At 37.4% G+C, this 15,273-nt stretch overlaps 1 protein-coding gene across 2 annotated transcripts in view; it reads left to right on the plus strand.

Moving 5' to 3' along the window:
* Positions 1 to 15,273, plus strand: part of mdga2a (MAM domain containing glycosylphosphatidylinositol anchor 2a) — a 224,100-nt gene that overhangs the window by 46,271 nt on the left and 162,556 nt on the right. The window lies entirely within an intron of this gene.

Below are 15,273 nucleotides of genomic sequence, written 5' to 3' on the forward strand. Positions count from 1 at the left end.
AATCTACCCTGAGATATTATAATACAGCAATAAAGGATCTAGTCTGCCAGGTGCATATCACTTTAATCACCTCTAAAAAAATTAATTTAAATGATGATTTAGCCATGATGTAATTACAGAATTTTGCTATGATTAATACAATTATTTTCTAAAGGACTTTAGGGCACCAATAATATAAATCTTAGTGTTTCTAACACAGATTTTTTCTTTATTCGCATTTAAATACCCGCTATTAAAAGCTTAGTCTTAAGGATAAAAAAAGTGTGATTAATTGTAATTAACTACACAATTCTATTGTCATTAATTTAATTTTTTTTTTCATCGATTGACACCATTTAAAATATAAATAATAAATAATATATTTTTCTTTAATAAAAAAAATAATTTATTGCTGGTACGTTCCTGTATGTTTGGATGGAAGACAGAAATAAAAAAATAGTGCTGTGTGATTTATTTAAATGTTTTACTGTATTTAAATATCTCAGGGTAGTTTTAATGCTTTTTATATATAAATCAATTTCGCAGAGAGCAGCTGTGTGTGTTTTCACTTATTGATCACCAGGATCTGTAAAAACAGTGAATTACAGCAGAAACTTTGTGGCAAACTTTTTACAATGATTATTCTGTGTTCAAATAAAAATGCATTAACGTTTTCAGAGGCTTTATGTACCGAAAGAGATGTTCCTTGTGTATGAAAATAGATCAGAAAATACATTAATTGATAGTGCGCCTTATAGTGTGAAAAATACGGTAACATCATTTTATTCTAAGAATTGGGAGTATAGAGTGTATGATGTATAGGGTGTATAATAACTGACTGTAGGCTCCTCCATTTTTGGTTTAAATTCGGTAGGTGAAAGCAGTGTGATTGACAGCAGCTGCTGGAATGGATTTTGACTTGTGATGATATAATCCTTTTTATTTAATACAAATGTTATTACCTCTTTATTCATAACTCGCATAATAGCCAATTAAGCTAATTGCAGACTTTCTTCATTTGCACTTTGAAACATAATGGCTTGACAGTTTTAACAGCGCTGTGGTTTATCTGCTCTGTTCTACTGGTGTAGTTTAGTCAGTATGATTTAATAAGATGCACCCATTTAACCCCTTGATGCGCAGCATACAGTGGTGTGAAAAAGTATTTACCCCCTACAGATTCCTTCTGTTTTTGCTTTTTTAGTTTAATTATTTTTTCAGATTATCACACAAACTTTAATATTAGACAAAGATCACCTGAGTTAATATAAAAAGCACTTTTTAAATGATAAATGTATTTATTAAAGGAAAAAAACTAAAACAGTCTACACCTGTGTGAAAAAGTGTTTGCCCCCTAAACCTAATGGTTTTGCCACTCTTTGCCTCAACAACTGCAATCAAACTTTACTGATAACTGGCACCAGGTCTTTCACATCTCTGTGGAGGAAAACAGGATCAGAGGAAAAATATTTGGTGTTATTCCGACATCTAACACGTAGACTGGGAATTTAATTATTTACTGTAGCAGTAGATTTTTTTTTAAATAAACATTCTGTATTTTTTGGCCCCCAAGTGGTCCAACAGTCCAAAACTCTGAACTGCAGATTGTTGGTTCGAATCCTGGTCATGCATCTTGCCATCGGCTGCCGGAGCCCTGAGAGAGCACAGTAGGCCTTGCTCTCTCTGGGTGGGTACAGTACAGTAGATGGCGCTCTTTCTTTCCCCTCATCACTTCTAGGGTGATGTGGATCAGCATAAGGCTGCGTCTGTGAGCTGATGTATCAGAACTGAGTCGCTGCGCTCTCTGCATCAGCAGCAGTTCTAAAAGAGGCGGAGTCTGACTTCACATGTATCGGAGGAGGCATGTGCTAGTCTTCACCCTCCTGGTGTTTGGGCATCACTAGTGACAGGAGGATATTCTTTGTTGTTTTATGTTCAAACCCAACAGTAAGAAATGCACAGCTATACACAGCATGTATTGTTTTAGGCTATATTTGATACAGGATTGGATTACATTCGTTCTATTATATTCTCTGATATCTGAGTCTTAGTTATCTGATATCTGATCCAGCATTTTCTGCTGATATCATCAGTATTTAGCGCTTCATACTGTATGTGCTTTACTGTGCAAACTGAAACTTCAGTATCTGCTGCCGCCACATTTTCCTCTAGCTATTATTTAAGCACTGGAGGGTTTTTGACCTCTTGCCTCGTCAGGAATCTGGTGGCAGCTACTGATATCTTTCTCTTTACTGCCACGTCCATCCAGGTAGCAAATGCAGAGTTCTTTCAACTTGTAAACCATAATTCCAGTTAGGGATGCAAACAATGCATCATACATGATTTTTTCAAAACAGTAAAAATGTCCATATTGTGATATAGCAATATTACGGTTATGGGTGACGTACCAGAGTTCAAAAGAGGACAAATTGTTGGTGCACGTCTTGCTGGAGTATCTGTGACCAAGATAGCAAGTCTTTGTGATGCATCAAGAGCCACGGTATCCAGGGTAATGTCAGCGAGATACCACCAAGAAGAACCAACCACATCCAACAGGATTAACTGTGGACACTGTAAGAGGAAGCTGTCTGAAAGGGATGTTCGGGTGCTAACCCGGATTGTATCCAAAAAGCATAAAACCACGGCTGATCAAATCACGGCAGAATTTAATGTGCACCTCAACTCTCCTGTTTCCACCAGAACTGTCCGTCACCACAATCAATTATTGTGCTCTAAAACCAGGTGTTTCAGTTTCACTGTCCAACCCCTGTAGGTAAAACACATAAATAGACAATCAGCAGAAATGCAGCTGAAACAACCGGGAGTACAGTCCTGGTGCAGGAAAGACCCATATAAGTGAGCATAACCGATCATTTTTTGATGTGAATGGAGCACGCCAGCCAGAGACCACGCTTCTTTCATTTCTTTAAATAAAGCCGGAAGCAGTATTGGTGGTATTGGCGGTATCGTCTCTGAAATAAAAGCATAATTTTAGCTGATAACAGAATAATGGAACACTCTCGTGGATCACTGACAGTTTTCAGAGTTAGGTAGGGAGATGAACCGACTATAATAACTAACCGTGTTGAACAGCGTTTCCTAGCAATTAATTTGACGGCCTGGGCTTTAAAAATCATTATGTCATACCCATGTAGCTACATGCTTCCTACTGAGAATTCTCCCCAGCTGCCAATTCATGAGCCATTCCATTTCTGTGAAAGATATAAGTTAATGTAAGCTTTAATATTGCAGCTATAAGAAAGCACAGTGAGTCATCTGAGATGGTTTATTGATGATGGCGCCAGTATAGAGAGATCACAGCGAGTCCCTCTTTCTCTCGACCCTGGGAGAAAGATGGAGGTCGTCTGATACGTGTAGCTTACCCCCTGTGATTCAGACATCTTTCTAAGGGCCCTATTTTAGTGATTTGTAGCACACAAGTCAATTGGTGACGATTCGTACGATCGTGTAGCTGGATTAAGGGTGTGTCGGTGGGTCTATTAATTAATTATGGGTGTGTTTTGGACGTAATGTGAAATAAACCACCTTGGAGCTTTATATGTGTTTCTAAAATGTAAATGGTACATATTTTCAATGAAATAATTCCTGGTTTATTTCATTTTTAAGGCTAAATAAAAACACCTGAACACTTTTTTCTCACATGGCTTCATTCATACTAGAGACCACAACTAGACTGTTTAACCCCTGTGTGGTGTTCGGGTCTGTGGGACCCGTTTTCATTTTTCATCAAATGATACAAAAAAAATCTTTTTTCTAACTCAAACTCATTGGCATTGGCTCATTTTTTGTGAAAAACATATATCAAAACACATTTTCGATAAACACCCCCCCCCCCCCCCCACACATTTATATTACACACAGTACGTTTGGCCAAGGGCTAATAAACATTGCTTCATTTGTAAATTTGAAAATAAACAAATTTTCTACTCATATCTTGAGTTTAATTCATTTTCTTTTACATTTTATTAAAAAACTAATAAAAAAAGAGTAGCACTTTTTAAAAGAAATGTAACATAAGAAAAGTAAAGGGCAAATATTAACCATGTAAGCTGTTTATATTGATATTAATGTAGGTAAAGCGAGCATGTGTAAAGCATTTTAATGTAAAATTGCTTAATTTTGCTGAATTAAATACAAGTAACAAAGTAAACAAGTAACAAAAACGGGTCCAACAGACCCGAACACCACACAAGGGTTAAAGATTCGCAAAATCACTAGATGAAAGAAAATCTCACTGCTGTCTCTATGAAGTCAGACTGTTCGGTCAGAAACAGTTTAATCATGACCTGTAAACTCCTCGTTCATCATGAACTCTGCTAATGCAAAACTAATCAATAAGATAAGAACAGAGAAACATCAGCGGTGATCAATACAGAGGTGCATTCTTATAATGAAGAATTAAGGTGGCAAGCTTTTCAACAGCTAAAGACACAGAAGACTCTGAAACACAACTGAGGTTTACGAACCCCTTCACAACATCTAATCAAGTCAAGAACCCTCTCCAGGAGGTAGGCGTATCGGTGTCTACGAGTCTACAATCCAGAGATGCCTCCATGAATGTAAAAGCAGACTTAAAGAATCAAAACACTGCTAACACCCGAGAAAACGAAGGCCAGCAAAGACTTTTATTAAAAATGTCTTACAGCTTCAACCAGGTTTGGAACACAATTTTTGGACAGATATAAAATAAAGGACTGACTTACGATAAAGCCAAAGCCAACATTAACATATTATCTGTTAAACATGGTGCAGGGAGTGTTATAACATGGCATGTTGCAAAACTGAATGGATAGTGCTTTACAGTACAGATCAATTAAATAAATCAAAAACATTAAGAAAGCAACGTTTAAGAACCCAGTTCTTTTTTTATTACTAAAATCAGAGCGACACATACTGTAGTAGGACTGGGTGAAATTGCAGAAAAAAAAATTATATCTTCTAATATACTTACTTAAATTTACATGAAATTAAATTTACTTACAAAAAAAAGCAAATGCAGAAAGTTGCAAAAGTTTTTTTAAGTAAATTTTACGCTAGGGGTGGGCGATATGGCTCTAAAATAATATCACGATATTTCAGGGTATTTTTGCGATAGCGATATACTTGGCGATATAGGAAAACAGAAAAATAATTTATTAATTTCAGGAATGTAGTATAATAGTATAACAGCATAATCATAATGTGGCAAAATAAATAATATAGCATAAAATAATATAATGCAGCAAAAACATATGGCAGAATATTTAATGCATGCATATAAACTGCAAACTAAAACAATTATACAATAAAATCCATATAAAGCTTCACAGTAAATAATAGACTACTTTTAAGACAGAACATCTCTATTATCACAATATGGATTTTTAATATCACAATATTTTTGTGTCACGATATATTGTATACGATATAATATTGCCCACCCCTATTTTACACATCATTTTTTTCAGTGCATTTCAATGAAGGAAACTCAGGATTTGGTGATGTTGGGTGATGTTGGCTGATGTTAGTGGGTTCTAGGCTTCGGGATGTTGTTGACTGCAAAGGCTTTGGTATTAGATCCAGGTATTAAAAATAATAAAGAATATGACCTTTTTATATTTTTGATGTATGTTCGCCAGTGGTCGTTTTTGTTTCATAAAAAAGAAAAAAACACAAATAAATACACAATCCTGACAAAAATGTCAGAAGTCAGAAGAGTAAATATGACTCTCAGGGTCGAGCTTTCTTTTTTATGTTCCCCTCGGGTGGACCTGCACGTAGCCGCCGTGCCTCTGCTCCTGCGTTTCCTGTGCGCCGTTAGCACAGGCAGCGAGTGGGCCAGAGGAAGTGGAGGCCAGCTCTGCTTTATGACAGACTGAGGAGGCTGGAGGCTATTAATAGTGCTGCGTATGTACACTCGCCGCCCGCCTTTGACGTGCTGTTCCGAGCGTCACATCACAACTCCCATCAGCGGCCTGGCTCACACTCACGGCTCTGATCCACTCACTGCTGGCACCGTAAGCTGGCAACCTTCACGCTTCTCAGAGGGAGCGCTCAGACAAAGACGTGCGCTGTACAGCATTTAGCATTTAGAACATGTAGCACTTTATGTTACAGCAGTTTAATAACTCCTTAATTATACATCGGCATGCTTGTATTAATAGTATTATATCCACGTCCAGGTTTAACGTTTCAGACCAGGGGTGTCCAAACTACGGCCCGCGGGACGTTTGCGGGACGTTTGCCCTTTCCTTTTTTGGAGCGGCCAGCGAGGTATTTTAGAAATAGAATGAAAGTTGGCCCGCTGTTAAGCAGGTTTTTATAATGTGAGATTCAAAGTTTGAACGCTAGGTGTCAGGAACGGGCCAAAGAGTCTAAAAGCGAAGAGAGTGCACATTTCTAGCGCAAAAAACGGCCAAAGAGTCTAAAAGCGGAGAGAGTGCGCATTTCTAGCGCAGAAAAACGGCCCAAAGAGTCTAAAAGCGGAGAGGGTGCGCATTTCTAGCGCAGAAAAACGGCCCAAAGAGTCTAAAAGCGGAGAGGGTGCGCATTTGTAGCGCAGAAAAACGGCCCAAAGAGTCTAAAAGCGGAGAGAGTGCGCATTTCTAGCGCAGAAAAACGGCCCAAAGAGTCTAAAAGCGGAGAGAGTGCGCATTTCTAGCGCAGAAAAACGGCCCAAAGAGTCTAAAAGCGGAGAGAGTGCGCATTTCTAGTGCAGAAAAACGGCCCAAAGAGTCTAAAAGCGGAGAGAGTGCGCATTTCTAGCGCAGAAAAACGGCCCAAAGAGTCTAAAAGCGGAGAGAGTGCGCATTTCTAGCGCAGAAAAACGGCCCAAAGAGTCTAAAAGCGGAGAGAGTGCGCATTTCTAGCGCAGAAAAACGGGGCTAATTAAGGAGTTCAATATTAAGAGACATCATGAAAATAAATTGAAAAAAATCTTAGTTTACACAACACTGTCAAAGATAAAGATAGTAAGTCTAGTAAAATGGTGTGTAAAAATAATCAGGAAAATGTATTATTTAAAGTGGTATATTTCATTATTTGTTTTATTACAGAGTCTGTGGCCCGTGACTTCAAATATATTTCTCCTTCTGGCCCCCAACAAAAAAAGTTTGGACACCCCTGTTTCAGACGACTTAAGCGTGAGTGTACAGATATTCCGTATGCCACGTGCTCACAACTTAAAACGCACGGTTAAAGTACTGGAAGAGTATTAGACAAAAGTGCCGTCTGAATCCTGGCACTGTTCATTCTTTTCATTTAGAGAATTAAGTGAGGATATTAAAGCTTAGGCAAGCTCAGTAATGAGGTTGTTTTTGCTGCAACTCTGTGTGTGTGTGTGTGTTTGTGTGTGTGTGTGTAAGATGGGTGGTGAACAAGTTTTCTGGGATTTAAAACACTATAAAGCATTAAATTTATCAGTGCTGTTTTAATCCCATATAATAACTATGGTTTACATGCTAAAAAAAGACTATAAAACATGCATTTATGCAGTTAATTAGTTGATAAAGGTGAGAAGAAAATAAAAGGGAAAAGGCAAAACATACTACACCAGCTGTGTTTTTGTGTTTGGAATAGTCCATGTGTGCAGGGTGGGTTAATTTGCGCAGACAATTTGGGTAGTATTTGAGTAGTATAAGAGCATTTTCCACTCATGATCTGTTACAGGGCTGCTGTGATTATCATCAGTTAGCTACATTTCTAACTTGCTACTTATTAATGCTCTAGTATTGCAGTTAGACTGTACAGTGTACAGATTACCGATGGCAGTTGCCTTGCCTTTGGCTCCCCTGCCATGAGACACCCACCTCCTGTGGCTGGAGAGTTGTTTCGCTGTCTTATTACGACCAAAGGAAGAGAAATACAGTAAATTCCAGGCGTGAATAAAGGAAATAAACCTTTCACTGATGCAGAATTATGAACTTCTGAAACAGACCAACACAGGATGTGTCTTTCCATATGGTTATTTAACAAATGAGAAGCTACTCACTGCATCAGTTGGTTAGATATGGTTAGAACTTGTTGCCAGTTAAAACATAATCACCCATGCAGTAATTATCCAACAGGAGGCTTGTACCTTCAGTTTTTGCTTAGTTAAATTGAGGTGTTTTTTTTTTTGTCCAGACAGTATAATACAGTTAGTAGTTTTTTGTGTTTAATATCTGAACATGGTGATGTATAGTAAGGAATATTTGGTGCAACTTTAAAACAAGACCCTTTATAAAGGGTTTTTAAATGGTTTACAATTAGTTTATTAATGGTTACTAATTAGGTTGTAAATGCCTTAAAAATATATAATATATATATATATAATAATCAGTTATAACACATACGTAGAAAGAGCAACAATATAGATGGCTGCGGGTTTAATATTCGGCAAACAACAGGTCATTGTTGCCCTTTCTACGTATGTGTTATTAATAACTGATTATTAATGATTTTTAAGGCATTTACAACCTAGTTAGTAACCATTAATAAATGAATTGTAAACCATTTATAAACCCTTTATAAAGGTAGTCTTATTTTATAGTGGTACCAAATATTGTCTAGTGAAACAACAGCTTGATTTATTTTATTTTATTTTTATTTTGTATTCTTATTCGTAATTTTGCTGAATGCATAGCGATATTTACATATAATGGTGCAAGAAACTAAGCTGTTTGATAATAAACTTCACTGGAAAAAAGTTGAGCGTAAATTTGTCGTCTTCTGAATTCAGTTTTCGGGAGTTTTTCAGTTGTCGTATTTGTTATAAAGGGAAACTCAGAAGCAAAGTGGCACCATGTACTGTGTGATCTTCAGTGATTTGGTTTTGTTTTGAACTTTCTCTGAATTTTCTACATCCTCTTGCTCTGAGTCAGCCCTGTTGTTAGACTTGTGCTGAGAGGGAACAGTGAGCGTAATTGATAAATACAGTAGTCGGTGCTTCATGTTGCCTCACAGCATGAAAAGGGCTTTTTTCCCCATTATTCCAGTCAGGAAAAAAGACAAAACAGCTAAAAAAGAATGTTCTGCTTGTTTTCAAAGGCCGAGCACCTTCAGGCAGTGTTTGCATGTTGAGCAGCTTATCAGCTCTTGAGCGCTGACATTTGAATTTAGCTGGACGTGGTGGGATTAGCTAAATATTCTGCATGCTGTTTATTTGCGCGCTAACGTCTAACAGTGGGTCTTTTTCTTTCATCTGTTGTTTATCTGTGTTCTCATTGGGAAATGCCACAGTTGGTGTTTTTTTATAGGGCTGGACGATATGACTAAAAACTCATATCACAATATAGTGATAAAGTATCAGCATTTAATTTTTTAACACTATAACTAAATAAAAATAGGTATTTAAATGGCTGTAAATAGCAACAGTGCTTTGTAACGCGCGAGCAGATGGGAGGCGGACGTAAACGCGGGTAAGACAGACTTTATTAAATAACAAATAAACAAATAAACAAACAGGGGAATAACGAATAAATATATATACATAAACAAACAGGGAAAACCAACACAGAGCTAAGCTAAACAGATAAGTACAAACAAGGCTAGGGATATATATACAAAGGATAAATACGAAAATATATACAAAATAAACAAAGAAACGAACAGGAAATAAACGTGACTAGAAATAACGTGAAAGACAATAAACAAGAGGCAGTAAATATGAAACGTAGAGAAAGCAATAACGTGACGTGACAAAACAACAGGGGAAGGTGCAAAGACCGACACAAACATTAACAAAGGGAGACTATTTATAGCAACATGAAACACAGAACACCTGGGAAGGGGCGGAGTTACAAATTAGACACACGTAATGGAAAATAACAGTGGAAACACAGGGGAAACAGAGGGAAACCTGGCGAGGGCGTAACATGCTTATGAATATACCATGTTTAAAAAAAATAAAGGAATTGATCTAAATGCAGTGGCGTGCACAGACATGGAACACTTCATTATAAAAAAAATTACACGCACATGTTGAAAGAAATGTGACTTTTATTTGTAACATTCTCTAAATGTGAGTTTTCAATGGAAAAATGTCACACCACCAACTGATAAAATACATAGTAGTTTGGTGCTGTATGAGACATTTTACTGCACAACAAACTGATTTCAGGTTGGGCTTAGAGGGCAAACGGTACAATTTTACTTGATGTGAATGTTACCTGGCTGGTGGGAAACGGGGGAGAAGAAGCCTATCCAAAAAATCATTACATTTGTAAATATATATTTTTAATACTCCATTACTAATTATTCTATAAGTATTTAGTGCAATTGGTGTCCCTTACCTCTAACAGGTAAGTGTTAAATTAGGATAATTCACTTGTTTTTCATAAAAAATACTTTTTTTTAATGTTTCACTACTTTATTACTTTTCAAAGACCAACATATAAAACAATAGTTTTACATAACATTGAAACATAGTATTGCAATTTTGTTTTTGTTTAGTTTTTGTAGAGGGTGAATGGTTGCAAATATGTGGAATGAACCATTTTCATATAAGGTACCACTTTAAAATAAGACTACCTTTATAAAGGGTTTATAAATAGTTTACAATTAGTTTATTAATGGTTACTAATTAGGTTGTAAATGCCTAAAAATCATTAATAATCAGTTATAACACATACATAGAAAGGTCAACAATATAGACGGCTCTGGGTTCACTATTTGGCAAATAACAGGTCATTGTTGCCCTTTCTACATATGTGTTATAACTGATTATTAATGATTTTTAAGGCATTTACAACCTAACTAGTAACCATTAATAAACTAATTGTAAAAAAAAAAACATTTATAATGTCATAAAGGTAGTCTTATTTTAAAGTAGTACCTCATATACTATGTTGATTACATTAATTAAGGAAAGCAGAAGAAGTTTCATACTGAAAAAAATTACTTTTAACTATTTTTCCTAGATCTTCAAACTTTAAAACATGTCAAATTGACCCGGAACACATATATTCAGGATTAATGTAAGGTTAATCCTGGATATATGGAGATATTTGGAGTGCATTATTATTAGTATCATAACATTCTGGATCATTGACTTCTGTTACAAATCTGATTAAATTCTTGTATTTTTTATTATCTCACTTAGAGAAGTGTCATATCATATCGTATGCAATAATACAATAAAATTTTCATTTTGTTGCAGTAGTGTATTCTTTAAATATTTTTTTTTTAATCAGTGTTTTGTCATATCGCCAAGAGTATCGTTATCGCGAAAATACCATGAAATATCATGATATTATTTTAGGGCAATATCGCCCACCCCTACTGTGTAATACATCAATATTATAACCTTCTTCTTGTGGCTTAAGCATTGTGATATATTGTCATATATTGCAGGGCATCTAGTAATTCTCACCTAATCATACAAAAGCGTGTGTCATAAGCTATTTTATTGCATTCAATCATAACGAATCATAACCAGGAATAAATTGTGGGTGTGTATTGCTTTGTATACGTTTCATTTTCACCTCAGGAATAAAAAAGTCATGTTTGTGTTCTGTCATTCACAGCTTACCTACATTCACACGAGCTCACACAATCTCGCACAAGCTCGCACAATCTCACACGGGCTGATCCAGGGCCGCCACCTCTCACGACCTGTGGAGAAAGCCGGCGTATCTAAGCTCCAGAATTCCAGTGCGCTGTTATTCCTAACTGACAGCCAATATGCGTGTAAACAAATCCGGCCCCCCTCGTCCTCAGCAAGGCGTGAAATGCATTTCATTCTTTCAGTTTCAGAGGTTACGACTCTTTCGGGCTCCAGACACGGCGCCAAGTAGCCTCTGACTTTCCTTCTCCCGCTACGTTCTCACACAGGCTGAGTTAGTGCTGGGTGATTACTGCCTTTCACAAAAAAATCTGATTTTTGAGTAAATAAATTTTTTTCCTCCCTACTAAAAATCACAAAGAAGTGGTTCAAAACTAGGTTTACCTGTTAAAAAAAAAAAAAAAAAACCTAATATAAATAAATAAATAAATATATTAAATATATATGTTACAGATGTAACGGTTCGGTTCACACCTCGGTTAGGTAGGTTTTCAGTGCGATTTCAGTACGTTTTTGGTACGGCTGGTGGAAAAAATGAAGAGGCTGGGCATAGAGTTCAGTTTGTTAAGGCTCTAATTGTTCTATTATTTTGTACATGGCTGTTCCTGTATTTTTTATTATTTATTTTGTTATGTTGCACATTGCTGTTTTAATAGTGCACACGGCTGCTACCAAAAAAAAAGCCACTAGATGGCATTACATATATATCTTAATTCAATTATTTAAATTTGACCATCAGTGCCTAATGTGGTGTATTACAGATCACTTGTATCACTTTGCATCACTTATGATATCAAGCCCACCTTTTGAAATAAGATATTGTAAATTTGATGACTCAAACCAATGACTGACCATAAACTAATCTAAAACTGGCATAGGCCTCTCTGCTGTAAAAAAAAATAAATTAAAAATAAAATCGAGAATCGAATCGAATTGTGACCCTAAAATGGGAAATAAAATCGAATCGAGGATTTAGAGAATCGTGACACCCCTTATATAATTTGTGTTTGGTGTTCAGATGCTTTGGGTTGAGTCGACTCATTAAGTGAATCAATGATTCAAAGCATTGTTAACAAGCCCATGCGTTCATATCATGCGGAGAAACTCACATGGACATTTACATTTACATTTACGGTATTTAGCAGACGCCCTTATCCAGAGCGACTTACAACAGTGCTTCAAAGTTACTTAAGATATCCAAAGCTAGTTTGTAGACTAGGATCAAGAGATACATAGAACTTAATCATGTTAAGAACCCTAGGAACCTTTTTTTGTTTGTTTTTTTTTTTGTTTTTTTTTTTAGTTTAGGAACTCTTTAAAAAGATGTGTCTTCAGTCGACGTTTGAAGACGGCGAGTGACTCTGCTGTTCTGACAACCAGTGGAAGTTCATTCCACCACCTTGGTCCTCCAGCACAGAGAAGAGTCTGGATGTCTGTTTTCTGTGTGTTTTGAGTGATGGAGGTTCGAGCCGAGCCGTACTGGAAGCTCTAAGAGCTCCTGGTACAGATCTGGCTTTGACCATCGCCATCAAGTATGAAGGAGCTGCTGGTCCGTTTTTTGCCTTGTAGGCCAGCGTCAGGGTTTTGAATCGGATGCCGGCGGCAACAGGAAGCCAGTGGAGGGAACGCAGCAAAGGAGTCACATGACTGAACTTCGGAAGATTGAAGACGAGTCGTGCTGCAGCATTCTGAATTAATTGTAGTGGTTTGGTGGCTCTCAGTGGAAGACCAGCCAGTAGAGGGTTGCAGTAGTCAAGTCTTGAGATGACAAGAGACTGCACAAGCACCTGAGTGGCTTCCTGAGACAGAAACAGTCGAATTCTTTGGATGTTGTACAGGAGAAATCTGCATGACCGAGTCAGATTTGCAATATGGCTCGAGAACGATAACTGGTCATCCATTACTACACCATGGCTTCGTGCTTCTGCCGATGGAGTGACCAGTGAGTTCTCGAAAGAGATAGAGAGATTGTTGTGAAGGCTCGTAGTTCCTGGGATGAACAGAAGGTCAGTATCCAGCATCCGGACACTGACGGATGCTGGATTATACTTCATAATGCAGGTTTATGACTGAAAATAACACCCTAAATGAGTCATAAAGGGAACTTTGAAGATTATTCAAGATTATTGTTGTTTTCCACAATTAATCACAATCCTCACAATTAAACACAATTACTGTTCTGGGTACGAGCTCAGTCCTGGGATTGAGCGGTAAGCGGTAAAGTAAGATGGATAAACACTTCAGAAATGAGGAGCATTTTCTGATATTTTATAACAAAAAAATAAAATGTCTGTATGTAAAATTGCAATTACGTGAAATCGTGAGAATGGCCCAGCTCTATGCTGAGTTAGGCCCACAAAGAGACGGATCTGCCCCCCCCCACCCCCCCCCCCCGGTTCCGTGCTGCACTGGCTGTAATTAGTCATACAGAAAGAGGGAGAGATGTGTTAATGGTTAGGGTGGGGTGAAGGTTGACGGCTCTGAGGGTGGACGTGTTATGCCTGCGCTCCGGCAGCAGAAGGGAGCTGTTTAGCTGAGCTGCTCTCTCTCTCTCTCTCTCTCTCTCTCTCTCTCTCTCTCTCCTCTCCTCTCTCTCTCTCTCTCTCTGCAGGTCTGCAGCGTTGGGGATGATGAAGAAGGGTTTTGTTGTAATGTAGGTCACCCACACAGGAAGTCTCACTCAGGGCTCAGAAGGCCAAGCCAGGCCTGAATAGGCAATTTGCTCCACTTGTCTGGCTGGTTGGCTGATCGAGTGTACACACAGCGAGCAACACACACACACGCTAACAAATACACAAACACACATACACACATACACACACACACACATCTCGCTCTGTCATTTTTTATCTCTCTGACACTGTCGCACTCTTCTTCTGTTCATTTCCTTTCTCTCCTTTACTCTGTTTCTCATTTTCTAGCCGTCCAGTTTTTTTGCGAAATGTGAAAATGTGCACAAAAACTTAAAAAAAAAGAAAGAAAAAAAAAGAAACACCCAAATATGACAAAACCAAATTGTGCTAGTTCAGAAAGGTGGAGAATAGTTGGTCTCAGAAACAAATGTTACAATAAACAATGTTATTCACTTATTCTTTTAATTTATAATGATAGTATAATATAAAACCATGGTTATGAAATTATATCCATACTTTTTTTCCTTAATTCTCTTAATTTCATCATGTGTGTAACGTGCATTAATGAATGAATGAAGTTCAACTTCAACCATTCACACTCAGCACTCATCCACACACCGGTGAGAAGTGGCAGCCAATAGCGCACAGCGTACTCTCAACCAGAAACAACCACCGTCCACCTAGAGGATTGCATCCAACACTTCAGATATTACTACCCAGGACAGAGTGCTAATTAATACCTGGGCACAGTCATACACAAGAGTAGGTCATTAACATAAACGGTTAAACATGCTATAGGGTTTTTTTGCGGGGGTGGGTGCGTTGCTACAGTGGCTCACATTATTCCATTTTTCCTGTTTTGTTACCTCACAACCTGGAATTTAAATGCATTATTTGGGGGTTTGCATCATTTCATGTACAGACCATTTGAACATTTGATATATATTTATTTATATATATATAAAAAACTGAAAACTTCAGTGTGTATAACTTTTCACCCCTGGATTTTGACTAAGCCATTCTAATACATTTATACATTTCCCCTTAAATCACTCGAGTGTTGCTTTAGCAGTATGCTTTGGGTCATTGTCCTGTTGGAAGGTAAATCTCCATCCCAGT

This window comes from Astyanax mexicanus, chromosome 14, assembly GCF_023375975.1.
Source record: "Astyanax mexicanus isolate ESR-SI-001 chromosome 14, AstMex3_surface, whole genome shotgun sequence".
Taxonomy (NCBI): domain Eukaryota; kingdom Metazoa; phylum Chordata; class Actinopteri; order Characiformes; family Acestrorhamphidae; genus Astyanax; species Astyanax mexicanus.